Below are 18,856 nucleotides of genomic sequence, written 5' to 3'. Positions count from 1 at the left end.
GGATTATTTTGGATTATGGTGCCGAGAAGTAATGCATCAAGGATCAGGTATGTGTTCGAATATTATTTTCATTTCTCTGTGATTGGTCAATATTTCATTTCCCCATTATTTTGGCGAAGAAATCGTATTATTTATATTCAGTATTAATTTTTGTTTTATTTTTGTATTCGAAGTATTAATTTCTTATTACTTTCGTTTTGACTACCATGTTTGTTATTATGATTCTTAACTCCAAATTGTTTTTTAAAAAAATGTATTTTTAAATAATTATAAGTTTTTCTGATACTCATAAATATTGTAAAAATTATTAGTTTTCCACAACGAGAAAACAAAAATGCTTAATTCTGAAAACGAAACTGTCAATGCTGACGCTCCGACAGAGTCGCAGGTGTCCCATCTTTCGGTGAAAATACCACCGCTGTGGAGGAACAATATAAAATTATGGTTCATTCAAGTGGAAAGCAATTTCGCTCTAGCAAAAATAACTAATGACCTTACAAAATACAATCATTTGATTGCAACTATTGATCCGGAAACTTTAACAGCGGTAGCTGATATTTTACTCGCACCCCCCGACACCAACAAATATGATGTATTAAAGGCTCGACTTATAGCCGAATTTTCCGCTTCGGAAAATGAACAAATCCGTCGACTGCTTTCGGAACTACATTTAGGCGCCGATAAACCATCGCAGTTACTTCGAAAGATGCGCGAACTCGGTGCTGGCACAGGCATAATAGACGATTTTCTCAAAACTTTATGGCTGCAAAGACTACCGTCAGAAATGCAGGCAATTTTATCAATAAGTTCTGAAGCCCTGGATAATTTGGCCAACATGACTGACAAAATTGCCGAGGTCCGTATTTCCTCAACAGATAGTAGCGTCTTTGCCGTAAGCCGAAGCGCGGAAAGTAATGCCATGCGGAAAGCTTCCACTCTGGATGAGTTTACTGCACTCCGAAGCGAAATCGCCGCTTTAAGTAAGCAGGTACAACGGTTTTCCCGCGACGCAGAGACCCTTTCCATCGGAAAAACAGACACCGTAGTTTTTCGCGTGGGCGTTCCGGTGATCGTGGGAGAAAATTCTGTTATTATCATGCGCGTTTCGGAGAAAAGGCACTGAAGTGCGTAACGCCATGTGCGTACTCAACTAACGCGGATCCGGAAAACTAGCAATAGCGGCTGTCGATCAACCTACATCGACGGCAGCCGCGCAATCGTATCGTTTGCATGTTTTTGATAAGAGATCACATTTTAAATTTTTGATCGATTCTGGCTCTGATGTTTCATGCATACCACTCAACAAAAACCAAAAAAATTTAAAACCTGATTCTCTGCAACTTTTTGCAGCTAATAACTCCAAAATTTATACTTATGGATCTAAATTATTAAATGTGGACTTAGGTCTCAGGCGAAATTTTCCATGGAAATTTTTAATTGCTAATGTGCCTGTTCCAATAATAGGGTCCGATTTTTTACAAACCTTTAACCTATTAATAGATCTCAAAGGGCGCAAACTTATTGATAATGTAACTAAATTGACCCAACCCGGAATAATTTCACAATCAACAAATTACGCATCTCTAAAACTTATTTCTGGTGAATCAATATACCATAAAATTTTGGAAGAATTCCAGAATTAACAAAATTAACATTTGGGTTAAAACCTGTTAAACATAATACGGTGCATTTTATTGAAACAACAGGTCCGCCTTTCCATAGTAAATCTAGAAGGCTAAATCCAGAAATGTATGACGCCGTCAAAAAAGAGTTTCAGTTCATGATGGACCAAGGCATATGCCGACCATCAAAATCACCTTGGTCATCTCCCCTTCATGTTGTTACCAAAAGCTCAGGCAGCATTCGACCTGTGGGTGACTATAGGAGATTAAATGCCTGTACGGTACCGGACCGTTATCCCATACCCCATATCCAGGATTTTTCCAATGCACTCCACGGGAAAAATATTTTTTCAAAACTTGATATAGTCCGTGCTTATTTTCACATACCAGTGCATTCGGATCATATACAAAAAACCGCAGTTTGTACACCATTTGGACTGTTTGAATTCCCATTCTTAAATTTTGGACTATGTGGGGCAGCACAAACTTTTCAGCGATTCATGAATGAAATCCTGGGAGATATTAAATTTTGCTATGTTTATTTGGATGATATTTTAATATTTAGTTCCAGCCAAGAAGAGCATAAAGCTCATTTACGAATCGTACAAGAGAGATTAAATACATATGGACTAACCATAAATGCTTCAAAATGCATATTTGGCGTCTCAGAAATTCCTTTCTTAGGTCATTTAATTACTAGTTCGGGAACTAAACCTTTACCCGATAAAGTTGAACCGATTCTTAAGTATCCACAACCAAAAACAGTTAAAGTTTAAATGTTTAAAGATGTTTAGGTTTTTTAAATTTCTTCCGTAGATTTTTACCGAACATAGCAAAACATCAGGTACATTTAACTTCATATTTAAAAGGCGCAAAAAAGAAAGATAAAATGAAATTGGACTGGTCAGATAAAGCGGAAGAAGAATTTCAAAATTGTAAACAATTAATTGCAAATGCTGTTTTGTTGGCACATCCAAAACCAGATGCCACATTAATTTTACAAATCGACGCTTCAGACTTTACAATCGGAGGGACATTGTCTCAATTAGTTGATGAAGAATTGCAACCACTCGCATTCTTTTCTCGGAAACTCTCCCCAGCAGAAAGAAACTATAGCGCTTACGACAGAGAGTTATTAGCAGCTTATGCTGCCATCAAACACTTTAGGCATATGCTTGAAGCTAGAAATTTCTCATTGTTTACGGATCATAAGCCGTTAACTTACGCTTTCCAACAACGCTTGGACAAATGTTCTCCGAGACAGGCTAGACAATTAGATTTTATATCTCAGTTTACCACCGATATTCACCACATAAAAGGCTCTGAGAATATATTAGCAGATGCACTTTCTAGGATAAACGCTATAAACATGCCAAATCCCATAGATTATAACGAAATTGCACAAGCGCAACAAATTGATTCTGAATTAAAAAATTTAATCGATAATTCTAAAACATTACAATTTAAAAGAATTGCTACATCACAATAAAGAAACACCCATTTATTGTGATGTATCAACAGGTACAGTTCGACCTTATATTCCTGAATCATTTCGTCAACAAATTTTTGCATCATTACATAATTTATCTCATCCTAGCATTCGCAGCACTTCAAAATTAATTCGATCGCGTTTTATTTGGCCTTCCATTCGAAAAGATTGTAACAATTGGGCTAAACATTGCATCCCGTGTCAAAAATCGAAGGTAATTCGCCATACTAAGACCCCAGTAGGAAAATTTGTAGACCAATCACAGAGGTTCGAACATGTGCACCTGGACCTTGTTGGCCCTCTACCTCCTTCTCAAGGAAACTATTATTGTTTAACAATGATAGATAGGTTCACGAGATGGCCAGAAGCCGTACCAATTCCAGACATGACAGCACAGATAGTAGCACAAAATTTTTTTAAGCACTGGATAGCCAGATTTGGTTGTCCTGCAAGAATTACTACTGACCAAGGCAGACAGTTTGAGAGTGATTTGTTCCGTGCTCTCTCTCAGCTACTAGGAATTAAAAGGATCAGATCTTCTCCTTATCATCCTCAGGCCAATGGCTTGATCGAAGAGTTCCAACGCCCATTAAAGGCAGCTTTGAAAGCCTACAACACAGATCAGTGTTCTGCAGCACTGCCCACCTTGTTACTCGGATTCCGGTCCGTCTTCAAAGAGGATCTACAAGCGACAACAGCTGAGCTGGTATATGGCAAGTCTCTGCGACTACCAGGAGAATTTTTCGACCCAACACCTGGAGACGCATCACCCAAGCAGCTTGTGGAGGACTTAAAACGTCATTTTGCATCGATGAGACCAGTTCCAACTTCCTGTCATGGACAAAGAACTATGTTTGTACATCCTCACCTCAGCGAGTGCTCACATGTATTTGTGAGACATGACGGTGTACGCAAACCCCTACAAGCCCCATATGATGGACCGTACAAAGTTCTTGTCAGGCGACAAAAAACGTTTGATCTCGAGATCAAGGGAACTTCCCATACCATCTCTATAGACAGTCTGAAACCTGCTTTTATTATTCCTCCTGAGTGTTCCAGTATACCGGCTAAGCAAGAAGCAAGTTCTACTACTGAGTGTACCAAGACACTTCCAGCTAAGGCATCCATCGTCGTTCCAGCAAGACAAACAACTCGCACAGGGCGACAAGTTCGACCCCCACGTCGTTATGTCCATTTCCAATGAGACCGCGGAGGGAGTGTGCAGCGGCCAAACAGTCGATAAATGACTGTTTGTTTCGCCAACTGGCGATAAGCATCAATCATACCTTTGGAGATGAACTTTGCTCTCCAACGGATACGAGTCACTCACTTCCTGCCTTCGCCAGCTGGCTTAGAACTTCTGCCTCGTGCTGGTCGATGGAATTACGGCCAATGTATCATGATTTATATTTGTTAATTTAACTTGTAATTAAAATTTATTTTTGTTATTTACATGGCTGGCAGTTTTCATTAAGTAAAAATGTTTTAATACTTTAATTTAAAGTAAATTTGGCAATGCGTGTTAAACCACGCACCAAAACAGGATCTAATGACTCGTTACCTTCTATACCTGCATCTATTCATAAAACTCAAGCTGAACTTTCTTCTAAAAATGAACAATTGCCGACAAAACCAACTACCACTCGTAGTGGATGTCATGTCCATTTTCCAACGAGATTAATTACTGAAATATAAATTGTCGTGTATATATATATTGTAACTGTAATTTTAAAAATTTATATATTATTGCATCTATTTACATCAATTTCTGTTTACCATTTGAAACCATTATCCTATATTATACCTATTGTATTATGTGATGTTTTATTTTTATGCGCGTATAATTATCTTGTATTACATTATCGTTCTCCTTTTTCACTAGGTTGATACTCATGTAGAGATCGTAGCGCCATCTTTCATTCATGTCATTCTAAAGCGTTACCTATCTACTTTCCCTAATACAATCTGTAAATATTTCGCCCGGGGAATCCCCGTTCTATGTATACGTGCGCTAAGCAGTGAGGTTCCGATAGTTGTTAGAAAAATTAACTCTTTATTTCACTAATAGCGATAAGTGCTTTATACAACATTCTACATGAACATCACCACATACTCAAAGGCATGGTTGACATATGTGAAAATAATATTTACATACAACCTCTCACAAAGTATACCTTTTTGTACCGCTAATTTTGCAATCACAGGGTAAACTTTCATATCGAAACTACGACACCTTTAATAATAATTCCACTTTGAATTCCAAAACTAAACCGAAATCAACTTTGTCAGAAATGCTACTTTCAAATATAAATCACAATTTGCACAACAAAATACACTGACAGGAATTACTAATCCTAATCCGAAAGCAAGTGTTCCAAATCGAAACCAACTTTATCAGAAATGCTACTTTCAACTATATAATAAATTGAACAACAAAATACACTGACAAGAATTACTAATCCTAATCCAAAGCAAGTCCATTCTCATAAGATGATACAAACAAACCAAAACTATTTTTTGCATAACAAAATCACAATCAATCTCAATAACAAAATCTCAAATTCAAAATTAACTCCAATTTCACATAAACAAAAAATAATCCACAATTAAATCACACAAATTATGAATATCTCACCTTAATCTCTTTATCCGAAATTTCATAACTCATACTTCTCCAAAAATATTTCCGGATATAATCGTAATAAATCCTATCGCATCTCAATCCTTTTGATTCCAGCGAAAACCAAACTAACTATTGAAAAAAATCCAAAGGTCGCAAATATTCCTCCTGGCTAGTCATACGGACCAAAATGTTAACTCCTCACTCAACACATCGACGGACCATATTACTTACTCCTCAGACCATATCCATATTGATAATTATCTTTACTATATTACTCCTAAACAAAACCCAAGACATGTTAGACACACTTTTATTACAACCTAACACAGAACAGAGAAACATAACACCAACACATTGCGTCACGTGATTACATTGAGTCACGTGATCCGACGGGATGGAGAAAAGCGCGCGAACAGAGCCATTCATTGGAGTTTCGACATTTGCCATAGTTGATGCAATTCGTGATTTTCATTTTCCCGAGATACCGTTATTCTTTTCCTTTCTCTATTTGGAATTAACCTTCAACTCCGTTTTTTCCTTCCAAGAGCCATAGCGGATTTTAAATATAAAATATTTTCCGTATGATCGATATTCAAATACTACAAATTTATCTTAAAAAGTAACACTTAATGGTTATTTAAGTAAAAAGATCCGTAAGTAAAGAAAAATATAAATCAAAATTTGGAGAGATAAGTACTTCTAAATCTAAATTTGTTACATACCGATAAAGTACATTTATAAACTATTACCTGTAATAAAATAGATTTTCAATTGAATATTTAAAATATAAAACTCGATAAAATTTATAGTTTAAAATTATTTAAAATATAAACTCCAACTCGATTTCTAAATTTAAATTTCTTAATTATAGATAAAGTACAAGATAAGTTAAATATTAGAAAGGTGAATCATTTTTTTAAATGAAAATAATAGCGAATCGAAACAAATTATTGAAATACAAAAGCCATTAATCAGAGAAGACAATTGATGAACCTCATTAAAACCAATATAGCGTATATGTAGGTAATAAAAAATTAAAACGGCAGATTAAATTTCGCAATGACAGTAAATAAAGTAAAAAAAAAAAAAGAAAGAAAGAAAAACAAAATTACACACTCAGAACAATGAAGAGATAGGAAATTCAGAAATAATAAATACATCTAGTTTGAAACAAAACAAAGCAGACATGAAGAAAAATTTGGCATTTTTCTTCATGTTAATAACATTTTAATACATTAATCAAGTTTATATAGATTTAAATTTTTTTACAGATTTTTTCTCAGATTTAAGTAAATGTATCTCTTGTTTTCTTGAAATCTGTACTTATAGGAATTTGTGTTAAGAAAAGGATAGTAATTCAAATTGTAAAACAAAAATGTATCTGCAATTTTAATAATGAATCATCAACAACATTCATTTAGAATTCTTCCAGAATTCTGAATATTTTTCTTTGTTCGTTCAAAAATTTTGCGATTTTTTTTTGAAAAATATATTTAAAAAAATTTTGTTTAAAAAATTGATTAATTATAGAAACAAAATACTTTTTACAGTTAAAACATTGGTATCACCGAAAAGGTAATTTTTTGGAATTTAAAAATCTAAAAATCTTTTTTGTACTGTAATATTTTTTAGAAGTTATCGCATCAAAAAACGCGGAACAAATTTTGTTCCAATTTTTAATTAAAATTTCAAAAAAAAAAAAACATCCCGAGATGCACATTTTTGTCCTCCAAAGTATATACATATGTGCCAAGTTTAGTAAGTTTTGCATCAAAAGATTTCGCCTGTTGAGTGTCAATACTCACACAGATACACACTTTCATCTTTATTATAAGCAGAGATTGTTTAAAAAATAAGATATTTACAAAAAAGAAAATATCAAAACAGATATTCATCAATGAAGTCTTAAATTGCAAACGAATACAATTTCGTCATTTTCTTCAAAAATTCTATGCGAAGATTTCTGCGGCATTTACTGCCAAATTATTCATATAAACAAGATTGTAGTTATCAGCAACATTTGAGAAAAATGTACAGAAACATTATTTATTACGTATTGTATGTTAGTATTGAAAGCAGTAAAAGCATAATTCTTTTGAAATCATCATCAAAGAACATTTGTTTCCTATTTTTAATAGAAAAATTAATGAGATTCCAGATGAAATTAAATCATTAATATTGGCATGAATTTGTTGGATGATTTTATACAACTGCTGATATATTTTTAGTCAAGAAAGCAATTTGAAGAAATATATTCACTGCTTTTTTTATTTACTGTGTCCTAGATATGATTTCTTCTCAGCGAATATAGCTTATCTGCCTTATTTTTTTTCGCGCATTTCATGTGCTCATTCGTTACAATGAAAATAACCTATTACTGTTTGTATTTTGTTATGGCTATGCTTTATCAGTTTTTGGGTGCCAACTGACATCTGCAAGCAATGTTATTCGTTTTGAAACTTTTTGTTCGTTTAAGCGTTCTTTCGATGTCTATTCTAAAGCGTGGGTAGGTGTATCGACGTATTTCATTCCTTTCGTTATTTAATTTCACTTCTTTCAGAAATCAGCGATCTGAGTCTGAAGGTCAGAAAGAACAAAAATATATCCATTCACTAAACAGAAAAATGCATGTGTGTTGAGGTGGCTAGGAGATTATCTATGACTATTATGTATCGCCTGCAGCTGATAAATGGTAGCTTTAGCTGTAGATCTGATTCCTTTTTAGCTATGGGCTAACTTTCAAAACGTAACAAACTGCTCTTATCATCAACAATAAATATACATAACTATTTAGATTTCTTATTAAATGACCTGCTGTTTACAATTGATTGAAAGCGCTAATATATTTCAATTAATTTTGATATGATCATATTAACAAACTTTTTAGTAACATGATAAAAGTTTAGTAAAAAATTGACTCTTTATTTTATTTTCTTTCCGCAATTCGAAATTGAATTTCTTGTTTGGCGCACTGTCGGCAAATCATGCCTAATATATCGATAAATTGAAAATCAAACAATGACAGAAAAAAATGGAAATCAGCTATATTAAAACCTTTATTATTAGCACTTCCTGTTCCATATAATGTGCAAAATATCAATTTTCAAGTTTTATCGAAGACATTTGTTCACGGCGGTTTTTATTCTTATTCCAAATTGTATCTTTTTAAAACATTTTTAATAAATGTTCCATATTATTTTTTAAAAATTATTTTCAATAATATTTAAATTTTCTTCTGAAGAAATATCCTGTCCACTTTACATAAAGTCATTACACATCGATACTAGAATGGCTTTAATTCTATATCTTTGCGGTTCGCATTTTGTTTTTACAAATGTCATATTGTCTAACTTTTATTTTGATAAGTAGGATAGAATGTTTTGATTTATTCCACAGATGAAAGTAATATTGTGATTATCTTTTTATTAGCAAATACTTCGGAAAATGTAGCCTTGTAATTTCTGCGCCAGCATTATGTATTTTTGAGTTTTATAAATTGAAGATAACAAGGATACGAAAGAACATAAAAAATAGACGAACTCGCTGTTCCTTTTTACAATGAAAGAATAAATAATTTCGAAATAAATCAAGTTTTATTCTGAATTATAAAAATAATTGTTCTGAGAACATTTTAATCAGAATTTTTTTGAACCAAAAATGTTTTCTTACATTTTAAATGAAATTTCTGCATGGTTAATACTTATATAATTTGAAGATACGAAGCAAAAATTATTGTTTTATTTCTTTTTGTCATATATTTTTGTTACACATTTAAACGGAAAGTATTTGTTAATAAAAATACAGAAAAGGGATATTTTTTTATACTTTTAATAAAAAAAGACAAATTAGCATGTTGAGTGTCATTCACTTCTTAAAAAAGACCAATTCATTCACCATTTCATTACATGTTTCTAATTGACTCTTAAGAGATTTAGAACTTAAATTTTGGTTTTCAACAAAAACTGGAGTCGTGATTAAGGAGAAATTTTTCGCTGAAGTTATTATTAATGTATTACTTTTGTTCCTTTTTATTTTGAGCATGACAACTGATTAACAGGTTAAGTGTATTCATTCATTTGTTAAAGTGATGGTATATCAAATACTTGAAACTGATGTCTATTTTCCACAAAATAAAATAAAAATCATTGATCTTGTTTTAATCTTTGTCTTTTACATTTAAAATGTGTTTTTAACGTAGCTGACTTTTTATTTGTTTATCTACTAAAAATATAGCCAATACTGTTAGACTGAAGTTAAAACGTATTTTCTAACGTTTTATAAAAATACGTCACCTAAACAAAAGTTGCTATAGAAAAATGAAAATTTTTTTTGTTGCAAGATAAAATAAAAATATAACTTCAGTATTCTTGACTGTAAAATGAATCTAAAGGCAGAGGGGAAAAATGAGTGATAAATGAGATAGGTTAAACTGTATCTGATTATACGAATGGAAATTATAAAGGATTTGTTCTCTAATCATGGCCCTTTGGCTAATTTTCTAAATCGCCAGAGACAAGCAATATGTAAAAATACTTTTAATGTAGTAAATATTCATATTTTATGCCGTTTGAGTCAATAAATATATCGTTGAAAAAATGATAAAGTCTAAATTTGTATGCAGTCTGACTATCAAATATGACTTATTTCGCAAAATATTTTTGGCACCTCCATATTTTAAACGGAACACTTTTCATACTTTTCTGACTGAAAGCGACCTAGTTATGAAGTTTCACTATTTTCTATAATATAATAAACTTCATTAATATTGATATTTTTGAAGATTTTTAGACTATATAAATGGCTGTATCGAGGGTGATTCTCCAAATAACGCGTGGCACAATTTTTTAATTCAAATGTTAATGTGTCACTCATATTTTATTATGACTTATAAAATGGAGAAATTCAATTGAAATTTAGATTTTGTTTTTCATTCATTGCACTCAATAATAGAAAGCATTTTCTCAAATTTAATATTATCTCTAACAATTGGATCACAATTAAAGGGGGGATCCTGCATAATATTATACTCATGTGAAGTAACAATTCATACACACATAGGCAAAGAATATGCTGTTTTCACAATTTCTGTGTTTGTGATAGGTATGGAATATTTTAGTGCTTTAAACATCTAGATTCTTCTTCTATTTTAATTCCATATATATTCTGTATTTTCAATGTTCCCAATTTCATTTTCACCTACTTCCCATAGAAAATCTGATCTACAATGTTTGTTAAGCAAAAAAAAATGTAAAAAAGCCCCAGTATATCTAAAATTTGAACTTTTTACTGTCATTTGTTCATTATGTTATCTTTTTGACCATATTTGTAGTCAAAGATGTGAAGAAACCCTAGTATATCTATAAAAGTACCATTTTAATCTCAATTATTCATTGTGAAATTTTAATAACAATCCATTTTTGTTTACATTTTTGGGGACATATAGACAGAACGGAGTTTCGAAAATATCATGGTAAAAACAGCATAATGTTTAATTAATTAAAATTTCAACAAAAAAAATAACTCCGAGATGCACATTCTCACTCTTCCAGGCCGAAATTTGGTTATTTGTAGATAAAACGTTCTGGCCTATACAGATCCAACAAGCACACGTTTATTCTTATTATAAGTAGAGATAGATATTAGGCAATCATAGATAATTTCATTTAATAAAAGAAACTAAATTGTGAAGAAAAACTTGTTTTCTGATCGTCCAAAGCAATAATGGGGGGAAAGAGAAACAAACATTTGTAGTTCTTCGAGTCTATAATAAAAGTGATTCTAATAGTTTGCTGAGGTTAAAGTTTTTCTTAAAATCCACCTGGAAGGCAAAACGACATCGAATATCTTTTTTGCTATTTACGTACTTTTTGCCAATAATCCATTTGTATGCATTTTTTTCATAGATTTCGCATTCTATGTGATAAGAATATCTCAGTGAATAGATTAGAGGAACTCTATTCATTGTGACCAGTTTTGGCTTGGCTGTTTTCCAAAATTTGTTTGTTCGTATATTATTGACTGCAAACTAAACTAAATGGTAGTAGGTATTTTCCATTAGAAAAAATCCATTTTATGTGTCACAGTTGCTTTAATTGCAGTATAATGTGATGAGAATCGGACAAATACGTTTTGAAAAGCATTTCAAATTTATGCTGATGACGTATACTTATTTGCTAATTTTATAATTAGTAAAATAAAGAAGATGTCAGTTCTTTAAAAAAATTCCGCACATATCGGGAAAAAGAGCAGGAAATAGATTTTTTTTAAAAAATTGATAACTTTTCTTCTAAAACGAATTTTTTTAAAAATAAATAACTCATATATATGGATAGTGTCACTGCTCCAAATAAGAATTAATTTCTTATTATTTCTCTCTTTAATCTTATGATTCAATTATTTAGTTATTGACGGTTTTTAAAGAATTTTGTTAAGGCGTTTTGAAATTGAAATTGAAAAGATATTTTGAAATTTTTTATGGATTTTATTTCTTGAATGAACGATTTTAGATTAAAAATATGTAATCAGAATTTAGTTAAAGAGGAAATTTTGTTTCCTTTTAAGTATCTTAATTGTGATTATAATGTCTATCATAACTGGATACTAAGTTCTAAATCAGAATGATTATATAAAACTTTTTCTAAAGCTTTATTTTTGCCATCAAAGTATCTAACCAAAAATCTTGTTAAATAAATAAGTAATGATAAAATCCATAGCTAAAGGTGACAAAGTTAAAAGCAATGGATCAATTAATGTATTCTTATCTTTAAATATAATCTCTGAAACCGTAAAAACGGTTTGTATTATTGTATCGTCAGTATATCGACATATCGTCTGCGCTTGTGAGTTATGTTTTTGAACGCAATTCTTCACTTGAATTTAAATCTCTTCTTATTATCTTCCTTTATTTTCTGTTAGTATTTATGAAATAAAAAATTTCAAAATTGCAGATTGTACTTCCAAGATTGCAGATGATCTTCTTGCAGTTATACTTCCAAGCTTATTACGTAAAAAAACTCACAATAAACAGATGTTACTAAATCACTTTGTTCAAGCTATAACTATGTTCGAAAGTGAAGAATTCTAGCGTTCAAGCACCTCAGTCAACCCATCGGTTTATACTAAACATATACTAGAATGGACAAAATATTTTCTGTGGAAAGAGATGTTTCTAAACACCAACGACAAAACAACGGAACTGGTCATTTTAGAAAACGAAATAAATAAATGAAAGGGTTATTTTTGCAAGGAAATTTTATATTTGATGTAACATTTTACATATTGAAAGTGTTGGCGCCAATAAGTCAGCAGAACGCTCCACCTACTAATTTTGTATCGCCACCAAGTGGTGAAATGATGTAACCCTTTTTTAGTGTGTATGAATACACAGAGAGTGATGAAAAATAAAGCTCTGGAGATACAATCCAAGAGTTTGTGTTTCATTTATATGTCATTGAGTGTTCTAAAAACTGAACTATCAAGGGCCAAAACATGGTCCGTGGAGCCGGAGACGACTGTGCATCTATTGTATAGTGATTCATTATTTGAAATATGTGATTGATTAATGGAGATATCGTCGATGATGACGAACTTGGTGCGAAAATACCAAGAATGAGAATTCTGTTGTGGATAACTGGTCTCGAGTGACAGCAGTCCCAGCAAAGAGGTATGGGCAGTATTATCCTTTGAGTTAATAACTAATTAATTTCCCGTTATGAAGTTAATTTTGTTTTCGATGAGTTATAATTAATTTCCCGAGACGAAGTTAATTTTTTTAATGAGTTTAGAATAAAAATTATGATAATATTGTTCTCTTGAATTATTTTGAATTATATATTTAAAATAGCGGGTTTAGCAAAATTAAAGAAAGATGAATTAGAACTCGTTGCTGAGTAGACAGGTTTGGTTGTTGCGGAAGGCATGAAAAAGAGTGAAATAAAACGTTTAACTGAGGAGAGTAACGTGTTCAAAAATGACAACGATGCTATAGATCGAGTAATAGGGAAGAGAAACTAAAAATCCGATCAGGATAGTGAAATAGTACTAGAGCGTCTCAGATTAGAGAGAACTAAAATAGAATTACAATTAGCGCAATTAAGGACCAATGAAAATAGTACTCAGACTTCCGTTAACGTAGAGTGTAAAACCAAACCAGAAGAGTCACTGGATAGCTTATTAATGTCTTTGTGAATATTGTGTATTAAAACACCGAGCAAATCTCAGGACATGGGTTTCTTTTTTATTTCATTAGACAGTATTAGTACTAAAAAGGTACCCGAGAAGTTTATCCCTTAAGTTCATTTTGTATAGTATACCATACATACAACTTTATAAAAATATACTATATATATATAAAATAACTTATAAAAATATACTATATATATATAAAATAACTTATAAAAATATACTATATATATATAAAATAACTTATAAAAATATACATTGCTTTTCTTCAAAAAAGCAACCTTTCCACGATAAGGGTTAAAGCAGATATTTTATTAAATTTATTAGGAGAAAGAGCTTCTAATATCCTAACTTATATTGCTGAGAAAGATTTAAATAATTATGACGAAATTAAATCAATTGTATTAAGAGAATTCGAACCAACAGCGTAAGCGGTTTTAGAGAATTTTAGAAATGCTTTTAGAGATAACGAAAGTCATGTGCAATTCGCGTCACGCTTAATGACGAGTTTTGAATATTATTTAAAATTATGAGGTGTAACAGATTTCGAGACCCTAAATCAATTAATAGTTTCGGATAAAATATTCCAAACGCTGGACAAAGAAACAGCAACTCATATCAATATTAGACAAAACCAAAAGTGGTTTACATCTTTCGAATTAGGAAAAGAATGTGATCTGTATTTTGCTTTCAAAGGCAACATCATTAATGAGACGAGAAAAGGACAAACTTAAAGCAACAAATCTAGACCGGCATCAAAAGTATTTTTTAATGAAATGAAAAATAAAAATAGCGATTTATGTCTAAAGAGCGAAAGTGATCTGTTATATGCTTGTCCTCAATTTAAGAGACTTGGTTCTTGAACGTGTAGAGATAGTAAAAAATAAAAACGCCTGCTTTTAATTGCAATGTTTAAAAAATGTTCGTATAGAAATTGTTTCTGTGGCAAAGCTCACAATAAATGCACTTTTCGAAAGAAGCAAAAAAAGGTTTCGTCTTCGAATGTAAAAACAGCTGAAGTCATAAATAATTCGTAATCAGAGGGGAAAAATTCGCATGAAGGTTCTGTTTCCCCCAATGTGTGGTCTACGTCTTTCGTTGCAACGAATCTAATCGTAAATCAAAATGTAGTTTTGTCTACTGTAAGATGTTTAATAAAAGATAGATGTTCGCAAAGGCAGGAAGTGCCTTTTGGACAACGGCTCATGAAGCAGAATTGTATGCAGAGGCTATAACTCAAAAGTGAAAAAATAAATCAATCTATTTCCTGTATTAATAATGCTTCGCTATAGTTAATCGCAGAGTTGCAGCAACTATGTCTAATAAAAATAAGAATTTCGAAAGAAATATTTCGATGTTAATGGTATCAAAAACAACAGATTTAATCCCAAATAAGATGATAGATACGCGTCTACAGATTCTTGAATTTATTGACCTTGCGGATCCTAATTTTAGTATAACTTGTTTGACTTAATTTTAATAATTACAAGTTTATTAAAATTAGGATCATAAGAAATGCTCCCAGTTTCCTTATTCATTTTTTTTTTTATTTTTGTTTGGTTACTGTTGGCTGAATATCAACAATGTATTAATTCTACAATTTTTATCTTTGTCTATTGTCAATATATACCATTATTTTGAAATTCCTTGTGATTAAGTTAAACTTTATTGAAAGCATAATTTTGTAAAATGAGCTTTGGAAGTTTCTCATTTTGATACTTCTATTAAATCATAACCGAAAGATAGTGGTGGAAACCTCAGTTTCTATTTTTTATTTATCATTAAAGCAATTAAATTAAATATCCAACTTTCTTAAAGAAGCTTCTAAAAAGAAAGGGAAAAATTATAAGATTTAAAAAAAAAAGTTAATTGCAAAGACACTTGCTTCATCGACTTTTTATAGGGATATCGATAGTTTATTAGGGCCACAGTGGCGTGGTGGCAGCCTCGGTACTGGAGTGTTCATTTTGAATACAATTGAATACAATTTTGAATACAATTCCATCAAAAAACTAGCATGTAAGTGCGCCTAATTCATACTAAATCCGACGGGACCAAATGTTTTCCGGTTGGTGTAAGATCAGGGGTCGTACACGTCATATGGCCGTATTACAAAATTACGAGGTTAGTCCTAAAATAGTCCGAGTGTTGTTTTAAAATGAGATGTTAACAAAAGTAAGTTAATTTAATGTAATTCGATTGTTTAGAATGATTTCATTCACACTCATCTAATAATAAATTCATTCATCATGACTTGTAGCGTCCCTATGAACGAACCAACCAACTACTTGTCGAGTGCAAGCAATAGTCTATCTGTAGCGATGAGGAATTGTTGTTAGTAAATTTTTCTACCAAAATTTATTATTATTTATCAAGAATAAATGTTGTATACGCTCCATTCTTCTATTAAAAATAAAAAAAATGCGTATTTATTGTTCTTTATTTAAAGAGTGCCTCACTCAAAATGTATGTTTAGAGCCTCAAATTCCAATGAACTGTTATATCCACTAAATCACATAGATCGCATCTTACAGCTTTGTTTCACATTTCGTTCTTATAAATCACACAGAATACCAAAAAAACACACAAACAAAATTCTAAAAAATTCTATCGGTCTATTGGAGATTCAACTGATGACCGCTCAAAAGTTAGACTATGGCTCTGCAATGTGTGATCAAATATGTTGAACCAGCTCTATAGTATATACATCTCTTGCGAAAGCTTTTAAGGGCAGAAATTGGAAAGAAAACAATTCAAAAATCATTGGAATTTTAATTATAAATGGTACTCTTATTTCTGAAACAAGATAAAATGATGGGTTTCCATTTGTCACAGATTTCAATGATCTGGAATATTTTGGTTTGCTATTTTTAGGATTCAATATATATTTTTGGAGTAATTTCTCTTAAAGACAAGAAAACTCCCATTTTCATTCACTTTTCTTCCTTCCAGAAGCCATCACCTCTCAATAAAGAAAACACTGGGGCAGTCATATTGGACTTGTGACTGACGGGATTAAGTACGTAAAAGTTTAGCGACAATATTTTCCCAATTTGAAATACCTCCTCAATATCTTATTTCTAAAATTGGTACGATACACTATGCTTACTCTTCAAATAATGGGGAAGCATAGAGCAAAATGTCGGGGACGTTTTAGATATCATTGAAAGTTAAATCTCCGTGAAGACAAAGAACTTTGACTTAAAATTTTCCCAAGGAAAGAATGTATGGCCTTAAGTTATTAGACTATAATTTTTCTAGATGCTAAGGAATACGTGTGTCAATTTTCGTTTGAATTTGTCAAGGATTGTGAAATTGTATAAAGGTCAAATGGACATTCGTTTTTATATGTACATATAGCAAGTGATATTGGGTGTAAACTTGTTTCAGGATGGCGATTAATTGAAGTATTTAATTGGTTTCTATTGTAAGAGATGGCGACGCCAATCATGTTGAGTCGGATTTGGCTGGGTTTTGGCATCCAATTGGAGAGGCTGGTGCGCATATGATGTCGGGGCGCCTGTAGGCTACAAAAGGAGTAAGTAACACAGGAGTCTTCTGGCGAAGATGGACGAGTGAAATCTGACGCTGTTTACGCGCTCCCTTTACGTAGCCTCTTTAGATTTAGCCATGTTTTACTTCCCCATCTCAGATGAACCATGCCCCTAATTAAATCTTATCTCATAATTGTAAATGGCGTAAATATTGAAATGTTTTATTATATATAATCTGAATAAATTAATTGTTTAATTTGGATATTATGATTCCCTTTTTTTTTCAAAAATTCACTTTACCCATAGACGCCGTCTATATACATATACATTTTAAATTATCAAATGTTCTTAGCCTGCATCAGATGTTTTTCTATATATTAATACATCTTAGCTTCATTTGTTTTTCCAGAATAACTTTTTATTTAATGTGCTAATAAGAAAGAAAGTTAAGGAAAGTATTTTAAAATTTAGAAATAAATACATAGAAGATATTAATCAACTTGCAAGTTAATGTTCCGACCGCATAAAGAAAAGTTTATTATTTCCAAAGCCATAAGCTGTAGAAACTTCGACAGAAAAATGTCTGAAACTTATGAAAGCTTCTTTTTTTATAAAAAGAAAATATAGCAGAGGAAAGCAAAAATCAAATTTTCTTTCAGTGTTTCGAAGGAAACGGGTAATAACTACTGCCATAAAAATGAGCACTGTCACAGAAAGAAGATTTTTGTGACACCTTTGGAATGAAAGAACTTTGAGGAGAAGTAAAGCGCAAAACCGATTTCACTTTTAAGATACTTTTCTTACCAGAAAATAAAAAGAATTAAATCAAATTTTCTTTACATTAGCCTCATTTTTAACTGTAAAGATTTATGCGGTCTTTCCGAGCAATTTCCTCGAATGGCTTTTTTTCGTGATTGTGGAATGTTAGTGAAAAATTGGATAAGTTTGATTTTGAAATATTTTATCAAGAATTTTATTTAATTCATCGGTTCGGCAAATACAAGGGGAAAAAAAGGCTATTTCTTTAGAAATTTTGAGTGAAATCCATTACATAAGTGGATATTAGAAGCGATTTAAGCTGAAATTGGTTCAATTCTTCTGTTCAATTCTTCTGAGACTGATTCAGCAGTTCCTTGAGTTCGAAGACTGACAGGGACCCTCAAGCAGGTCGATTATAAATTATGCTTTCCTAAGTACCAAATTAATATTATAAATGATAAATATTAGGATAATGTTAACACTTTATGAGGAATAATTTATTACATTCCTATTTGTTTTAATACGTTCACTTAAAATAATTTAATAACACAAAACATCTATGTCAATAATGTACATAATGCTTTAATAATGTACACAATGCTTTAATAAAGTGCAGAATGCTTCAATAGTGTACAGAATATTCCAATAATGTACAAAATGCTTCAATAAAGTACGCAATGCTTAGGGC

This window comes from Argiope bruennichi, chromosome 10, assembly GCF_947563725.1.
Source record: "Argiope bruennichi chromosome 10, qqArgBrue1.1, whole genome shotgun sequence".
Taxonomy (NCBI): domain Eukaryota; kingdom Metazoa; phylum Arthropoda; class Arachnida; order Araneae; family Araneidae; genus Argiope; species Argiope bruennichi.
This window is presented reverse-complemented; position numbering follows the sequence as displayed.